The following is a 16,000-nucleotide window of genomic DNA, read 5'->3' as shown; positions in this document are numbered from 1 at the left end:
ATAGTTGAGAGGAGAAATATTAGGAAAGTTATGTGAGTGAGCAAATATCCAGGAGGATTGACAGGTACATAAAGAACCCACATAAAAATAGCGAGAAAGATTAAGTTAAGCTGCACTTTTAACAGGAAACTATTCAGAACATGAAAATAGGAGGCCTGTCAGTCACTAGAACCCATTCCAGCATTTAGTTACATTAAGGCTGACCAGTCTTTACAGTCTATAATTTTTTTATTCCTTAATAACCTTGCCTTACAATAAAATACCTGTCTCAAGTTTGAGGTTTTCAATTGATATAAACTCAAATAGTTTTCTGGAAGACGGTGTCCTAGAACTCCATCTTCTGCTCTGTGCAGAGATTCTCCCTGGTGCTCATTTGAAAGGAGCTAGCTCAGATGTGTGAGTTATACCCCCTGCTCCATGCTCACTTTGATTACTCTAGAGGGAAGTTAGAAGAATCAAGTTTGCAGGAGAAATGTATATAAGACAATAGACAGCCAGGCTGTTGGTGACTGCAGGCGAGGAACCCACGCAGGCTGCAGGCTGCTGGTGACTGAGGTCAAGAACTCACACCAGATTGCTAGAGACTGACTCGAGACTGGCTGAAGGGGTACCAGGTATAGGAACTGAAGACTTCCTGATCGTGTAAGAGGTTCAGATCTGGAGCTTGGGTTGCCACTAGTTTGGATTGGAGTCTGTGTGGGGGCAGGAGTGCTGGAGGAGAATTCATAGACACTCGGTGACTCTGGCAGGCACCCCCTTTTGCTTCACTTTCTCTGACTGTAAGAGCCATCAGGCAATTTCTGTTGATGTTAAATCTATCTGTCTTACGGCAAACAAAAGCAAATTTCATGTAATAAAACCTGTTTTAATGTATGACAGTAAAGGAATCTTGAATCTTGAAACTTGAACTGACTCCTTGCTAAATTTGACAATGATACAAGATAGGTAGGAGACTAAAAAGTGAAGGGGACCTAAAGAGCCTTCAATGGGATATAGATAAGTTAAGCTGGTACTCAAAGGTTTGGTGAATGGAGATGTCTGCAAACTTTTTCCTTATACATTGAAGAAGGGCTCGGGCCCAAAATGTCAGTAATATATCTTGGTGAATAGAGTGCAATAGAGTTAGGGATTTGTAAAGCTATTCAACATGGAACAGGCCCTTCAGCCCAACTTTTTCATGCCTGTATTTAGCCATATCCTTTATCCTTCTAAATCCATAAACCAGTCAAAATATCTTTTGAACATAACTTTTGTAACCACTTCATAGTAGTCTGGCAGCTTGTTCTAAATTCAGATATTCTGTGCAAAAAGCCCTTCAGATTTCTCTTAAGTCTTTCACCTTAAACCTATGCCTCTAGTTCCAGAATTATTAACCCTGAGAAAAAAAAATTCACAAGATCACAAGAAAAAAGAACAGAAGCAGGCCATTTGGCCCATCGAGTCTGCCCTGTGAAACCACCCTGAGTGGAACTGTTCTCACATCTAGTTCCAAGTTTCAGCCTAGTCCCCATATTCCATGATACCCTGACTAATTAGATACCTATCAATTTCCCCTTTAAATTCTCCCAATGATCCTGCCTCCACAGCTGAATCTGGCAATTAATTCCACAAATCCACCACCCTCTGACTAAAGAAATTTCTACTCGTCTCTTGTAAATATTGAGAGCATTCACTTCACCTATGTCTTTCTTCATTTATATACCTCTATAAGGCCATTCCTCAGCTTCGTACACTTAAGACCCAATCTGTACAGCTTCCCCTTATAACTCAAGTCTTTGAGTCTGATTAATATTCTGATGAATCTCTTCTGCACTTATATCCTTCTGGTCTCATAGCATTTATAGTAGGCAAAAATATATTACTGACTTTTTGGTCCTGAGCCCTTCTTCAAGGTAGAAGGAAAAAGCAGACAGGCATCTCAATAAAAGGGGAGGAGCTCATACCTACAAACAAAAGGTATTAATTGGATACAAGAAAAAAGATGAGAATTGATTTTGGCTCTGTGATAAGAGACAGAGGAAAAAGGGAAGAGAGAGAGAGAGAGAGAAAAACTAGAGGAAGATTGTGAGTGGTTGTTTTAACAGAAACCAGAGAAGTTGATGTTATTGTCATCCATTTGAAGGGTGGCCAGATGGGATATGATAGTCTCAATCTGGCATTGCATGAAACTATGTATAGACATAGTACAGACATGTCAGGAAGGGAATAGGCCAGGGAATTGAAATGGGTGGCCACTGGGAGGTCCACACTATTGCAGTGGGCAGAGCCGAAGTGCTCAATGAAGTAATCTCCCAGACTGCGCCCAGTCTCTCCGATGTAGAGGAGACAACAACGTAAGCACCAGGTGCAGTTGGTGACTCCTGCAGATTCACGTGAAGTGTTCTTTTACTTGGAAGTACTGTTTTAGGCCCTGAATGGTGGTGAGGGAGGAGTTGTGAATGCGGGGGAAGCATCTCCTGTGGTCACAGGGGAAGGTGCAAGGGTACAATTGGTGGGGAGGGAGTCACAGAGAAAGCTGCCCTTGTGAAAGGTGGAGAGAGGAGGAGAGGGAAATATGTATCTGGTGGTGGGATCATGTGTTGGATCATGGTGGATATGTTGGATATGGAGGTTGGTGGGGTGGTAGATGAGGACAAGTCAGTCTTATCTTTTATTGCATGTGGGAGTGGAGGGGGTCAGGGCAGATGTGCGGGTAATAGAGGATATGTGGGTGAGGGCCGAGTTGATGGTGGGAGAGGGAAAGCCATGTTGTTTGAAGAAGGAGGACATCTCTGATGATCTAGCATAGAAGACCTCATCTTAGGTGCAGTTGCGATGGAGACAGAGGAATTAAGAGAAAGGATTGGAATCCTTACAGGGGTGTGAAGAGGTGTAATTGAGGTAGCTATGTGAGTTGGTGGGTTTGTAGAAAATCTCTGTTGAGAGTTTGTCTCCCAAAATGGAGAAAGAAAGATCAAGAAAAGGGAGAGTGCTGCTAGAGATGTACCAAGTGAATTTGAGGTCAGGGTGGAAGTTGGCAGCAAAGTGGATGAAGTCAACAAGTGCATCATGGGTGCATGAGGCACCACCAATATAGTGGTTGATGCAGCAAAGGAAGAGTTGAGGGACCTTGCCTGTGAACGCAGGTGGGATGGATGGTTCCATGAAGGCAACACCAAGGCAGGTATAGCTGGGGATCAAGCCTGTACCCATGGGGACCCCTTTGACTTTGATTATTGACTAAAAATTATTGAGGAGATGAGAACAAGTTCTCCTAACCAGACGAGTGTAGTGGTGGAGGGGGAACTAGTTGGGTCTATTGTCCAGGAAGAAATGAAGGGCTTTGAGGCCTTTGGTATGGGGGATAGAGGTGTAAAGTGATTGGATGTCCATGGTAAAAATAAGGCAGTCATGTCAGAGAACTGGAAGTTTTTGAAGTGATAGAAAGCATGTAAAGTATCCCTCATGTAGGTGAGGAGGAACTGGACCAGGGGGAACAAAATGGAGTTGAGGTAAGCATTGACCAGTTCGGTGAGTAGGAGCATACAGACACGATGGGGCTGCTGGGACAATTGGGTTTATGGATCTTGGGTAGGAGGTGGAAACAGGCTGTGTGGTGTTTGGAAACAATGACATTGGAGGTCATGCTAGAGAGATGACCAGAAGTGATGGGTTCAGAGATAGTGTGCAATACAGTGATTTGATGAGTTTTGGTGGGGTCCCATTGGAGGGGTAAGTAAGAGGAAGTATTTGAGAGTTGTTGTCTGGCTTCGGCCAGATAGAGGTCACTGCGTCAGGACACAAAACACTTAACTGCTGATTTGATGGTGAGGTTGGGATTGGTGCAGAGAGAATGAAGGGCCAGGTGATCCAAGAGGGTGAGATTGGAATGAGTGAGGGAAGTTGTGAAGTTGATAAGGTTGATGTTTCAGCAGTAGTTGGAATTATAAAGGCCCAAGAGCGGGCAGAAAACTGGAAAGAGGTTTGCAGAAGGAGGAAGAAGGTTTAAAGTGGGAGAAGGGAGTTTGTGGTAGGTTGTGGAAGTAAGAATGGAGACAGAGCATGAAAACCATTGTCTGAACAAAATTGCCTGAACATCATTAATCAAAATGTTGATGTAATTGATTTTAGCATTGTCCATCCTCTTATTACAGTTTGAACTTTTATTTTGTTTTATACCATCTTTCTATATTATCTTTCAAATAGCACATTTCTATCCTCTATTTTGATTTCAGATATAGGTAGGTATTAACAGGTGGGTTGGATAAGTGAATCTAAAGTGATCTTCAAATCCCAGGTGAGAAAATAAGATAAAGACAGATGATTTACATGACTAGATCCTGGCAAAGAATAGATTTCAGAGAGTCCGATACTGGGACAAGTATAGATTAGAGAAACTGGGATTGTTTTCTTTGCAGAACAAGGAGAGATCTGATTGAAGGATATAAAATGATGATGTGTCTGAGTAGTGGGAAGTTGTTTCCTTTAGAGGAGGAATGTAGGACAAAGGTCACATATATAAAATAAAAAGCAAAAGAATGTAGAGTGACATGAGGAAAAATATATTATTTTGCAGCATGTAGTTGAAATCTGGATTTCACTGGCTTCAAATGTGGTGAAGGTTCATTGCATCATGACCTTTAAGAGGGAAGTGAATGCACATTTAGTAGAGGGGGGAAAAAAAGCTGGCTATCAAAAAAGAGCAGTGGATGGAACTGGAGATTTCCTCTGTAGAGAACCAATACAGAGGTGATGGGCTGAATAGCCTCTTTCTATGCTGTAACCATTTCATGAAAAATAAAACTTGTTAATGGCCACAGAAGAATGCACCCTGAAAAATCAGCCTACTTCATGATGCTCTTGACCAAAGAATCCAGCTGAATATTGGATAAATTACCACAAATGCAATCATGTCACAACAGAACTGATCCACTCAGTCTTTGGTAATTTGAGACATAAAAGAACATCTAAAATCTATCTGGAATGGGAAAGGAATAAAGTTAGTTTGAAAAATAATATGCCTCTATCCAGGAACAGTCACTTACTTCACTGGCCAAATAATTGTCCTCAGCTTGTGAAAAGCTGAGGACTAAATTCAATTAATGCTTTCTTTTAAGTTTTCTGACTTCAATCAATTTTGAAGTTTTCCAACTTCAAACTATTTTGATGGTCCAATATCCTATTCTACCTTTTAGTTAACTTGAATTTAGTACTCAGCTAATTTCTAGTTTCCCCTGGAAACAGAAATGGCTTTATTAAGAAAAAGGATTCTGTTATTGCTCCCTGCAACTGATAGGCACTGAATGAGGTATTGAATGACCCGGAGTTCAAGCCACTGAGGAATGCTCACAGCTTTACACATCTGCTTCAATCAGCAGCATGAAGATTTTTGTACCAGCGCATGCAAACTGACTTGGCTCAGCAAACGTTCATGCTCAGTTTGCTCAATAGGTGCTATTTGGTCTATGACTCAGAAGGCTTTGCATTTTAAACCCTACTCCCCCAGGATAAACTTCATAATTTAGCTAATTTTGTTAGTTGATCTGTTTCCCTTTGCCAATTGTTAACTTTACTTCTGAATTCAGCTAGGCATTAAATATCTTATGATATTACAGAAGCAAAAATGCTCTCAACCCACACCACCATTAATTGGTTTTACCGAAGCTTTTGATATCCTCCTGTTTTAAATTATGTGTGTGATCAACGATGCAATCATAATTTCACTTTAGTTATCAGCTCACATTGCCATCCTTAAATCTTTCTCCAGTTTCCATCACCACTTTGGATTTGACATTTTTTTTCAAATGTCATTTGATGATGACTGCCTAAAGAAATCTCTTGGTGCCTGCCACATTGACCACCGCCAATGGGCTGATATCGCCTCAAACCGTGCATCTTGGCGCCTCACAGTTCGGCGTGCAGCAACCTCCTTTGAAGAAGACCGCAGAGCCCACCTCACTGACAAAAGACAAAGGAGGAAAAACCCAACACCCAATCCCAACCAACAAATTTTCCCCTGCAACCGCTGCAACCGTGTCTGCCTGTCCCGCATCGGACTTGTCAGCCACAAACGAGCCTGGAGCTGACGTGGACATTTATCCCTCCATAAATCTTCGTCCGCGAAGCCAAGCCAAGATACTTCATCCTGGAAAGTCTGACTTCATTTTTAATTTTTTTAAACCTATGAAGTTCTTGATTCACCAATATATTTGAGGATGTTAACCATTTTTTTTGCTCTCCAAATGCAGGTATTAAAATTATGAAATAAAGCATAGACTACTGTTAAATATTTGCAGATGTATAATCAGATATGACTGGATAACTCAGGGGAATGAACTCAAATTAGTTAAAATGGATGACTGTGAATCCACAAGTATTATTTATTATAATTAAAGAGTAAGCTGCAAACTATCATTGAAATTGAAAGTAGAGCAGGCAGCATCTCTGGAGAAATAGAGTTCCAAACTCGTACATTTTTCACAAGAAATGGGAGCAACAAATTTTTCTGTTTTTTTTTAAATTTAAGACTTCTATCAATTACATTTTTTTTGTATTTCATAGTTCAATCATTTTTCTGGACTCTCACTCCTTTGACCACACTGATCTCATTCTATTTCCCTCTCCCTCAGATAAATCATTTCTTACTAACACACATTCAGCAGTCTACTTCAGCCAGCATCCCTCAATTTGTAGTGCAATCCCTCAGCTTTCTGCTAATCCCAGGCATTCCCTTTATTCAGTCTACCCCTCCTTCTCTGCATCCTAAAGCCTATTGGACTTCTATGTTTTCTGACTTCTGAAGCCAATCCACCAATCTGAAGCATTAACTTTGATTTCCTCAACTTCCCAACTATTTCCAACATTGTACAGTATGTTATTTCAAATTTCCAATATCTATATTGTTAATTTTTTTTCATAATTTTCCATAATGGATTTCAAAAAAAAAATTCTTAAAATGTCTGACGTCTTTGGGCTTTCTGGGCTGAGGAAATTGTTGACCCAAAAATTTTTGGATGCTGTATGCTGCTTTTCTCAAAACATTAAGAAGAATTAAAAAAAATTGAATTGCAAAAACATAGATGGCTATGGATCAGGAGCTGGTAAATTGCATTTCTATGGATAGGTACTTGATGATCAGCGTGGAGATTGCGGGCTGAAGATCTTACTTCTGTGCTGTATTATTCCACAAATGAAAATTGCTATTATTATCGGTATGGTCTTGCAAACTAGGTTTCAGAGATTTGGCAGCCTGTTTTATAATCCTCCCAATAACCCCAATGCACAATGTAATGTAAACTCACCATTATTCATTTTACATCACCACTGAAAATGAACTGTTCTCCTTCTGCATACTTTTTGCTGTTCTAGTTTCTTTGCTGTTTTTATGGTTTGTTATTTTGTCAGACATTGGTTTAAAGTAGCATGAAATAAGCCAGCATTGATTGTTTCCCCAGTACTTTTTATTGTGTGTAAGATTTTTCTGTTAGACTTTACTATGCCCTGTTTATGGATGCCTTATTTTCTTATTCCTCTATTTAATGAAAGCAAGTTAAGCAGGATTTTTGGGGCAGCCCATAACTGTCACCTTGGATAATAGTTCCCTTGGAGACTGAGAAACTATAAAAAATATTTACACTGAAAAGTCCGAGTAATGATTGCACAACTTGCCCTTTCTGTAAATATTACCAATCATGAAATAAACTCCCCTTAGCTGTAAAAATATGAAAGTTATTTATTTATACTTTTTGAAGATTTATATAAAAAAGTAATGCCTCATTCATTTTCCATCAGGGTCATTTCCTCAAAAGGAACTGGGTCATCGTTTAAAAATAATGAAACGTTGCTTTCTCTTTAGTAGAAAATGATCTGTCGGTTTTGTGGGTCTTGATGACTGCCAACCACAATGGCTAACGGGTGTGATGTCTCTTGAAACCCAATTTGTGAGTGGGAAGTCAGAGAGAAACTTGGGTTACCTGGCCAAGAGCTACAATATATTTTAATAGCTCAATTTCTTTCGCATCATGCCAATCCTCCGCCCATTCAAGAGCTAGTGTCCAGGGGAAGCATATCTGCTTTTACCATGATCAAATGGCTAGAGCATTCTGGAGGGTTCATATCAATGAGAAGAGAAGAGCTTGAGTTGGTCATGTTCCACAATTTATTTCTGGGATCTATAGAATATTACTATTCCTATAGGCTCCACTGCAATAGGTTTTGTGTGCCTATCTTTCACTGGGATTCTCCTGGCTTTCACTGAGTTTGGGCCTGCTTCAAGTTTGCTGACCAATTGGCAGTTAAAGATTATTTTTGTTGTCGTAACTACATGAATATTGTGTTTTCAATTCTTACATGTATCAAAAATAATTGCCTTATTTACTTATGAGAATGCCATGGTTTAAAAGGAATATCTTCCAACCAAACATACTAAATTGCTGTTTAAGGAGGAATGTAAAAATCCAGTTGCTTCTGGGTGTTCCAACATTTGTGCCTTGGATCTTTCACAGTCATTGTGCTGTTTGATTATGTTGGAATAATTATTTCAACAAGGAAATGCTTTGGTGCTTTTGAACTTTGCCTGTGGTTAAATTTGCTGCGTTTGACATAGTTGTGCTGCAAAGGTACTTAGCGACGTGGCATTGTACTGATTCAGCACTGAGAACTGTTTGGTTTGGCTGACACTGAGCACTAAATTAGGATTGGTGTTGGGTGGATATTATGAGGCAGCTATTACTCATACTTCTGACAAGAACTAGACGGGGAATTTTTAAAAAAAGTTCCTGAAATCTGTCATTAAAAACTCTAATTATTTCAGACAATATTTTGATATTAGTTGCTATATTTTTAGAAACAGTGCTATTTGGCATTACCATATTGCTCAAGAGATTAATAATCCACCAACTTTTCAATTGTCTTCAGAGAACGTTGTTTTCACTGCCACACTTTTACATGGACCATAGACATCCTTCTTCCCTAAATCTTAATTACTCACTATAAATGTTGCCATTGGCAGATTTGGCAACCTGCATTAAGGAAGGACATTAATAATACTGAGTAAATCAGGAATTTACAAGGTTCAGTTTGTCATCTGTACTGCTTTCAGTTATGCTGGATTAAATATGAGGAAATCTGTTAAGTGATGGAAGACAGGAAATGGGAGGAATGGAGGAGGGGTAGTAGTGTTTGGAAGATGTGGGATTAAATTCATGGCAGAGCAGACCTTGGTCCTCAGGATTTTATAGAGTCATACAGCACAGAAATATTGAATCTTCAAACCACCGTGTTCCTATCCATTGTACCCATACACACATATCCCATTTACCAGCACTTGGCCTATCACCTCCTGAGCTTAATGATTCAAGTGCTCATCAGATGTTTCTTCAATGTTGTGAATGCTTTTCCCTTCACATCTCCATCTGGGTGAAAATAATCCTTCGCCAGATCACCTCTGAAAGGATGTCCTCATTTAATAGCCAATGCTTTCTAGTCTGACATCTTTGCCACTGGGAAAATTTTAATAACATCTGTGGACCTCTATCAGGAACACTTCACGGTTCCTTTGTGCTGGGGAAAACAAATACAGTTTGTGCAGTCTATCCTCAGAATTGAAGCACCTCCTCTTAGACAACATTCTGATGAATTTTCTCCAGTCCCTTCACTCTCCTTCCAACAGTGTAGTGACCAGAATCGCACATGGTATTCCATCTCTGGCCAAACCAATGTTATGGAGCAGAATGATCACTCTTGCATCTCTCAGTTCAACATTCAAGTCAATCAATTTTGTAAAAACCATTTTCGAGGCAGTAGCCATTGGTCTCACGATGAATTATATATAACTCTGTCCAATTTAACCTCATAATCTAATTATTATGAATGAGAAGCCACTATTAATTTACTAAGACTTTTTTTTGGTGGATCTGATATCCACCTAAAATAACCACAGATTTTAGTTCATTATTAAATTGACTCAGTCTAAGTTCAAGTTTATTTATCATCTGATTTTATCAGTGGATCCTAACTAAACAGCGTTCTCCAGAGCATGGTGCATAACACAATTTCAGACATAACACACGTACAAACAAATGATACATATGGCAGTACACGTGCATATATCATAATAAATATTATTAATAAATAATAGAGTCATGGAGGGTTGCTTTTGCAATCTTTCAGCAGTCTGAATGTTTGTGGGAAGAAGCTATTTTTCAGCCTGGTGGTGCTGGTTCTGATATTTCTGTATCTCTTTCATATTCATGATGGGAGTAGGTAGTAGATGATGCGTGTCGGGTAGTAAGGGTTTCCCTAATGTTGTGGCGCTTCTCTAAAAAAACCATCTCGGTAAATCATATCAATTTGGGGAGGGCAACCTGATAATCCTCTCTGCTGCTTTTATGGTCCTGTGAATTGACCTTCAACCCGATGCTCTACATCAAAACTGTGATGGACCCAGCTAGGATGCTCTCGATGGAGCTGCTGTAGAAAGTTGACAGAATGGTGGCCAGTAGACTTGCCCACCTCAGCCTTCAAAGGAAGTGCATTCATTTCACAAGTCCACTCCTCAGAACTCAATGCTCTCCACTCTCTCCATTACTGAGTTATTAAATGTGTAAAGGAGGGTGGATGTCCCACGTCGACAATCTTCTCCTTTGTCTTGTTCACATTGGGACTCATGTTGTTATTCTAGTACCATTTCACAAGAATTTTGATTCGATGTTGTTGCTAATGAGGCCAATTGCTGTCATGTTCTGTGCAAACATGATCACTCCGTTGAAACTGGAACTAGCATTGCAATTGTAGGTTAGGAGCACGAACAGGAGTGGGCTGAGCACACAGCCTTGATGAGCACCTGTACTCAGCATGATGTTGCTTGAAGTTTCGCAGCCAACCCAAACAGACTGCAGTCTTTCTGTTCTGTGAATATTGTCTACATGGAGTTTAGAAAGATCTTCGACACACTCCCTCATGGGAGGTGAGTCAGGAATGTTCAGGCACTTTGTATTCATGGTGAAGAAGTAACTTGGATTTAACATTGGCTATATGGGAAAAGCCAGAGCATAGTGGTGGATGGTTGCTTCTCAAACTAGAAACCTGTGGCTTATGGTTTGCCTCAGGGAACAGTGCTGGGACCATTGATTTTTTTGCTATCTGTATCAATTATCTGGATGATGATATGGAAAACTGGATCAGCAAGTTTGCTAATGACGCAAAGATTAGGTGTTGTGGATATCAACAAAGGTTTTCAAAGCTTGCAGAGGATCTGCACCAACTGGAAAAATGGGCTGCAACATGGCAGATGGAATTTAATGCAGACAAGTGTGAGGTGTTGCATTTTTGAAGGACAATCCAAGAAATTACATACATGGTATATAGTAGGTGTTACGGGCCCAGAGGACCCCAAAACCCAGCAGCAATAGAAATTCATCAAGACAAATGGTTGCTTAAACAAAAGTTGCTTTTAATTATCTTCAAACATAAAAACAGGATCAAACTTTAACTTATCACTATTAACTTAACTAACCTAACTTAACCCCCTTCTAACTCTAAGCGCACGTGTGTGTGTGTGTGTGTGTGTAAATTCAGAAAAGTTCTTTGATTCACAGTCCAATCTCACTTCTCATTCCTCTAAGTTCACCAGTATCAGGCAATTCTAATACTGTACACAGAATTTAACATTTACAAATTTTCACCAAGCTCTGGTGCTTAAAGGTAATTTTTTACCACTCACGAAGGTTCTTCCTGGTTTCAGAGAGAGATTTGTTGCTCGTTGGACACAAACTGATTCCTTTTGATCAGCCACTTCAATATCTTGCTGAAGAAACTTGCCCCATCATGGGTTTTCCAAATGATAACCTCTTCTCCCAGGTCACCACAGAGTTCTTCTTGTTTCCCTTATTTCAGGTGATACACTCTAGCCAGTCATTTCCTCTTGTATGGACCACAAGGGTTTTCAACAGGCTGAACTCAGAACTCATAACCCATCTTTTAAATGAGGTTTAAACAAACTGTCAGCTTGTTTTGCAGCCTCTAAAAGCCATTGCATAAACCTGTACTCACTCACTCTCTCTCTCTCACTCTCTCTGAGAAAGCCTGTTTTGTCTTCTCTCTCTCTTTGCTTGCAAAACCACATTACTTTCTTAGAACAGCAAACTGCAACTAGACAGATTGTGATACCTGACCTAATCTTCTGAGCCTGTTCATCAGTTGCTTTCAAAATAATAATCCATTTATACCTGCTTTTGAAATACTTTAGCAAAGCAGTCTCATTGTTTTATTGAATTTCCAAAGACTCTCACTGCCTGCATGACTGGCTTCAGCCAAGCTCTTGCCTTTTAAATGAGATCTGTTTTGTGAAGTGTTTGTGAGAAGTGACCTACATTCTAAACCCCTAAAATCCTTTAAAAACATATCTATATACAATATAAAATATAATATATCCGTCACCATTGGGCACTGAAGAGTGCAGTAGAACAGAGGGATCTGGGAATACAGATACATTATTCCCTGAAAGTGGCATCGCAGGTAGATAGGGTTGTAAAGAGATCTTTTGGCATATTGGTCTTCATAACTCAAAGTATTGAGTATAGGAGTTGGGATGCTATGGTAAAGCTGTATAACACTTTGATGAGGCCAAATTTGGAGTATTTTGTGCGGTTTTGCTCACCTAACTACAAGAAAGGTATCAATAAGATTGAAAGAGTGCAGAGAATAATTACTAAAATGTTGCCTGGACTTCAGGAACTGATTTATAGGGAAGGTTAAACAGGTTAGGACTTTATTCCCTGGAGAATGAGGGGAGATTTGGTAGAGGCATATGAAAATTATGAAAAAGGTAGGCTTTTTTTCCAATGAGGGTAAGTGAGATACAAACCAGAGGCCATGGGTTAAGGGCGAAAGGGGAAAAATTTAGAGCAGTTTTAGGGGGAACTTGAACAAGCTGCCAGCTGAAATGACAAATGCGGGCTCAGTTTTAATATTTATGAAGAATTTGGACAGGGTATATGAATGTGCTAGATATGGAGGGCCTTGGACTGGGTACAGGACAGTGGGGCTAAGTAGACAAATAGTTTGGCACGGACTAGAAAGGCTGAAGGACCTGTTTCTGTGCTGTAATCTTCCATGGTTCTATGGTTAGGATGACAAGAATCCAGTTACAGAGAGGGGTGCTGAATCCCAGTGAGAAAAGCTTCTCCACCAGCCTCTGGGGTATGATTGTATTAAATGCTGAGCTTATGTCAATGAACAGCAGGGGTTGTTCTCAAGATGGGTCAGGATGGCGTGGAGGGACAGGCCTATAGCATCATCAATGGAACAGTTCTGCCAGTAGGTGAATTGAAATGGGTCCAGTGCCTTTGGGAGGTGTGCTTTGATACGTTCCAACACAAATACCTCAAGCATTTCATGATGTTGGAGGTCAGTGCTGCTGGATGGTCGTCATTGACACTTGTTACTATCACCCTCTTTGGAACCTGCAGGGACAATGGACTGGTGAAGTGACGAGTTGAAGATATCTGTAAGGATGTCTGTTAGTTGGTCTGCACAGTCCTCAGTACCCAGCTGGGTATGTCGTCCGGCTATCTTGTGAGGGTTCACCCTGGATAGATTACTCCTCACTTTGGCCTTGGTAATGGAGCGGATGATTCATCAGAGGGATACAGACCTATGTTTGCTGTCAGGCTGTTCTTCTCTTCAAACTGTGCACAGAAGATGTTTCATCTGTCCAGAAAGGAGCTGCTATAGTCACTGACTCACAAACTTGTCTTGTGATGAAAACAACAACTGACTGCTGTGGCCGGGCCAAAATGCCATAATCTGCTAACAAAAAAATCCAGTGCAGTAGCGGATGGCAAAGTTTCACTCCCAGAGGAACTCAATGCCTTTTACGCCCAATTTGACCACAGTAACAGAGAAGAACCACCCCTCTGCACCCCCATGGCCCCTGATATTTCCATCCTGTCCGTATCTGAGGATGACATACATTGTGCCTTCAGGAGAGTGAATCTGAGGAAAGCATCCAGTTTGGACTGAGTAGCTGGCAGAGTATTAAAAATCTGTGCTGACCAACTTACCAATGTATTCATAGATATCTTCAGCATCTCATTCAGAAAGTGCATGGTACCCAATCATACTGGTAACCTGCCTTAATGACTATCAACCAGTAGTACTCACATTAACAATGATGAAGTATTTTGAAAGACTGGTGTTGAAGAATATCAGCTCCCGACTGAGTGGCGACATGGATACATCCCAGTTTGCCTATTGCAGCAACAGGTCTATGGAAGATCCCTTTTCACTGGCTCTACACAAAGCCTTAGAACACCTGGACAGAAAAGGCGTATTCATTAGGATGCTCTTTATCAGCTACAGTTTGGCATTTAACATCAATATCTCCTCAAAACTGATCAGCAAACTCCAGGACCTGGGACTTGACACCTCACTGTGTAATTGGATCATGGATTTCCTCACCTCCAGATCACAATCAGTGAGGATTGATAAGAAGATTTTCACAATCTCCATCTGTATCAGAGGACCACAGGGCAGCGCTCTTAACCCCTGCTCTACTCACTTTACACCTACTGTACAATTGTGTGGCTCAGTATAACAATAACATCATCTACAAATTTGCCAATTATACTATGGTTTCTTTTTCCAGTGGTGGTATGCCAGCTCTTTGAAAGCATAATTTGTTTAGCAATTTTTTATTATATCATATTTTTTTGCTGCAGTTTAGAGCTAAAATATACAAGCTAAAGCCAATTTTAAGCAAATGGTCATGTTTCTCCTACTCGGGGTCTATTAGATCTTGTGCATTCTTGGTTATAAAACTACCAAATACGCTTTTTCTGGAGTATTAGAAAATCAGAATGTTGATGATATGGAGAAAATGTAGCATTTTTAAAGATATATTCATTGAGGGATATAAATGGTTTCCAATACTCCAAAATAATTCAGGAGCTAAAACATTTCTAACACAATTTCAACGTTCAGTTTCAAGGTTCGTATTATTGTCATAAAATGTAATATGCTGATATACTTCAACTTTTGTCTACTTGAGTCATCATGAGCATTGCCCAGTTTGCATAACAATAAGGAAAAAAGAGTCACTTCAGAGTCACTGATTGCCTGTGGGATTCACCTCCAGTGCTTCCACAGACTCTGCAGCCACAGACACCCCCAAGATCCAGGTCCAAACCTCTGATATGATCAGGAAGTCTTCAATGCCTGAGACTCTTCAGGAGCCGTTCTTGCTCTCAGCAACCTCTTGAATCCTGACACCAATAACTGCTTTCCATGAGCCAGTCTCCAGCAGCCTACAGCCTGTGTGGGTCCTTCAACCGCAAATTGCTAGCATCCCACAGCCCACAGCCTTTGTGAGTCCTTCGACTGCAATTCGCCAATCACTCACAGCCTGTGTGTGTGTGTGTGTGTGTGTGTGTGTGTGTGTGTGTGTGTGTGTGTGTGTGTGTGTGTGTGTGTGTGTGTGTGTGTGTGTGTGTGTGTGTGTGTGTGTGTGTGTGTCCTTCAGCCACTGAGCCCTTTGCTGGTCCCCTTTCCTGTAGGGTCATTGCTAAAGCTTACAGTCTACATGTCCGGGGGAAGATTCTCAATAGTCAGGAAGATTATGAGAATTTCTCATGTTCCATCACAGTTTATGAAAGGGAAGAGCAGTAAGTGGGCAAATATCAGGTCAGTCAGAACAATATGCACTGTGGAGAACTAATGAGGAATCAGGAAAAAGAAATAACCTTCCAATTCAAGAGGCATACGTTAATTGGGAAAAAACACCGTGGATTTTCTAAAATCAAAGTCAATCTGATGACTGATCGAAAAAAATAACGGAAAATTAAATATAGATGATATGGAAGTGCTACATGGAAATCTTAATAAGAGAATGAAAGGCTGTGGATGAAGAGAAATGTATGGATCTGAAATTGATTTAACTGGAAGGGTGTGATGGCCAGGAGGTTGGTCACACCAATGATTAGTTTTGGGTTGATTACTCCTTTCACTTTAAATAAAAGAGATA

Source organism: Narcine bancroftii, chromosome 1, assembly GCF_036971445.1.
Source record: "Narcine bancroftii isolate sNarBan1 chromosome 1, sNarBan1.hap1, whole genome shotgun sequence".
Lineage (NCBI taxonomy): Eukaryota > Metazoa > Chordata > Chondrichthyes > Torpediniformes > Narcinidae > Narcine > Narcine bancroftii.
The sequence above is the reverse complement of the archived record's forward strand: the minus strand, read 5'-3'. Positions refer to the sequence as shown.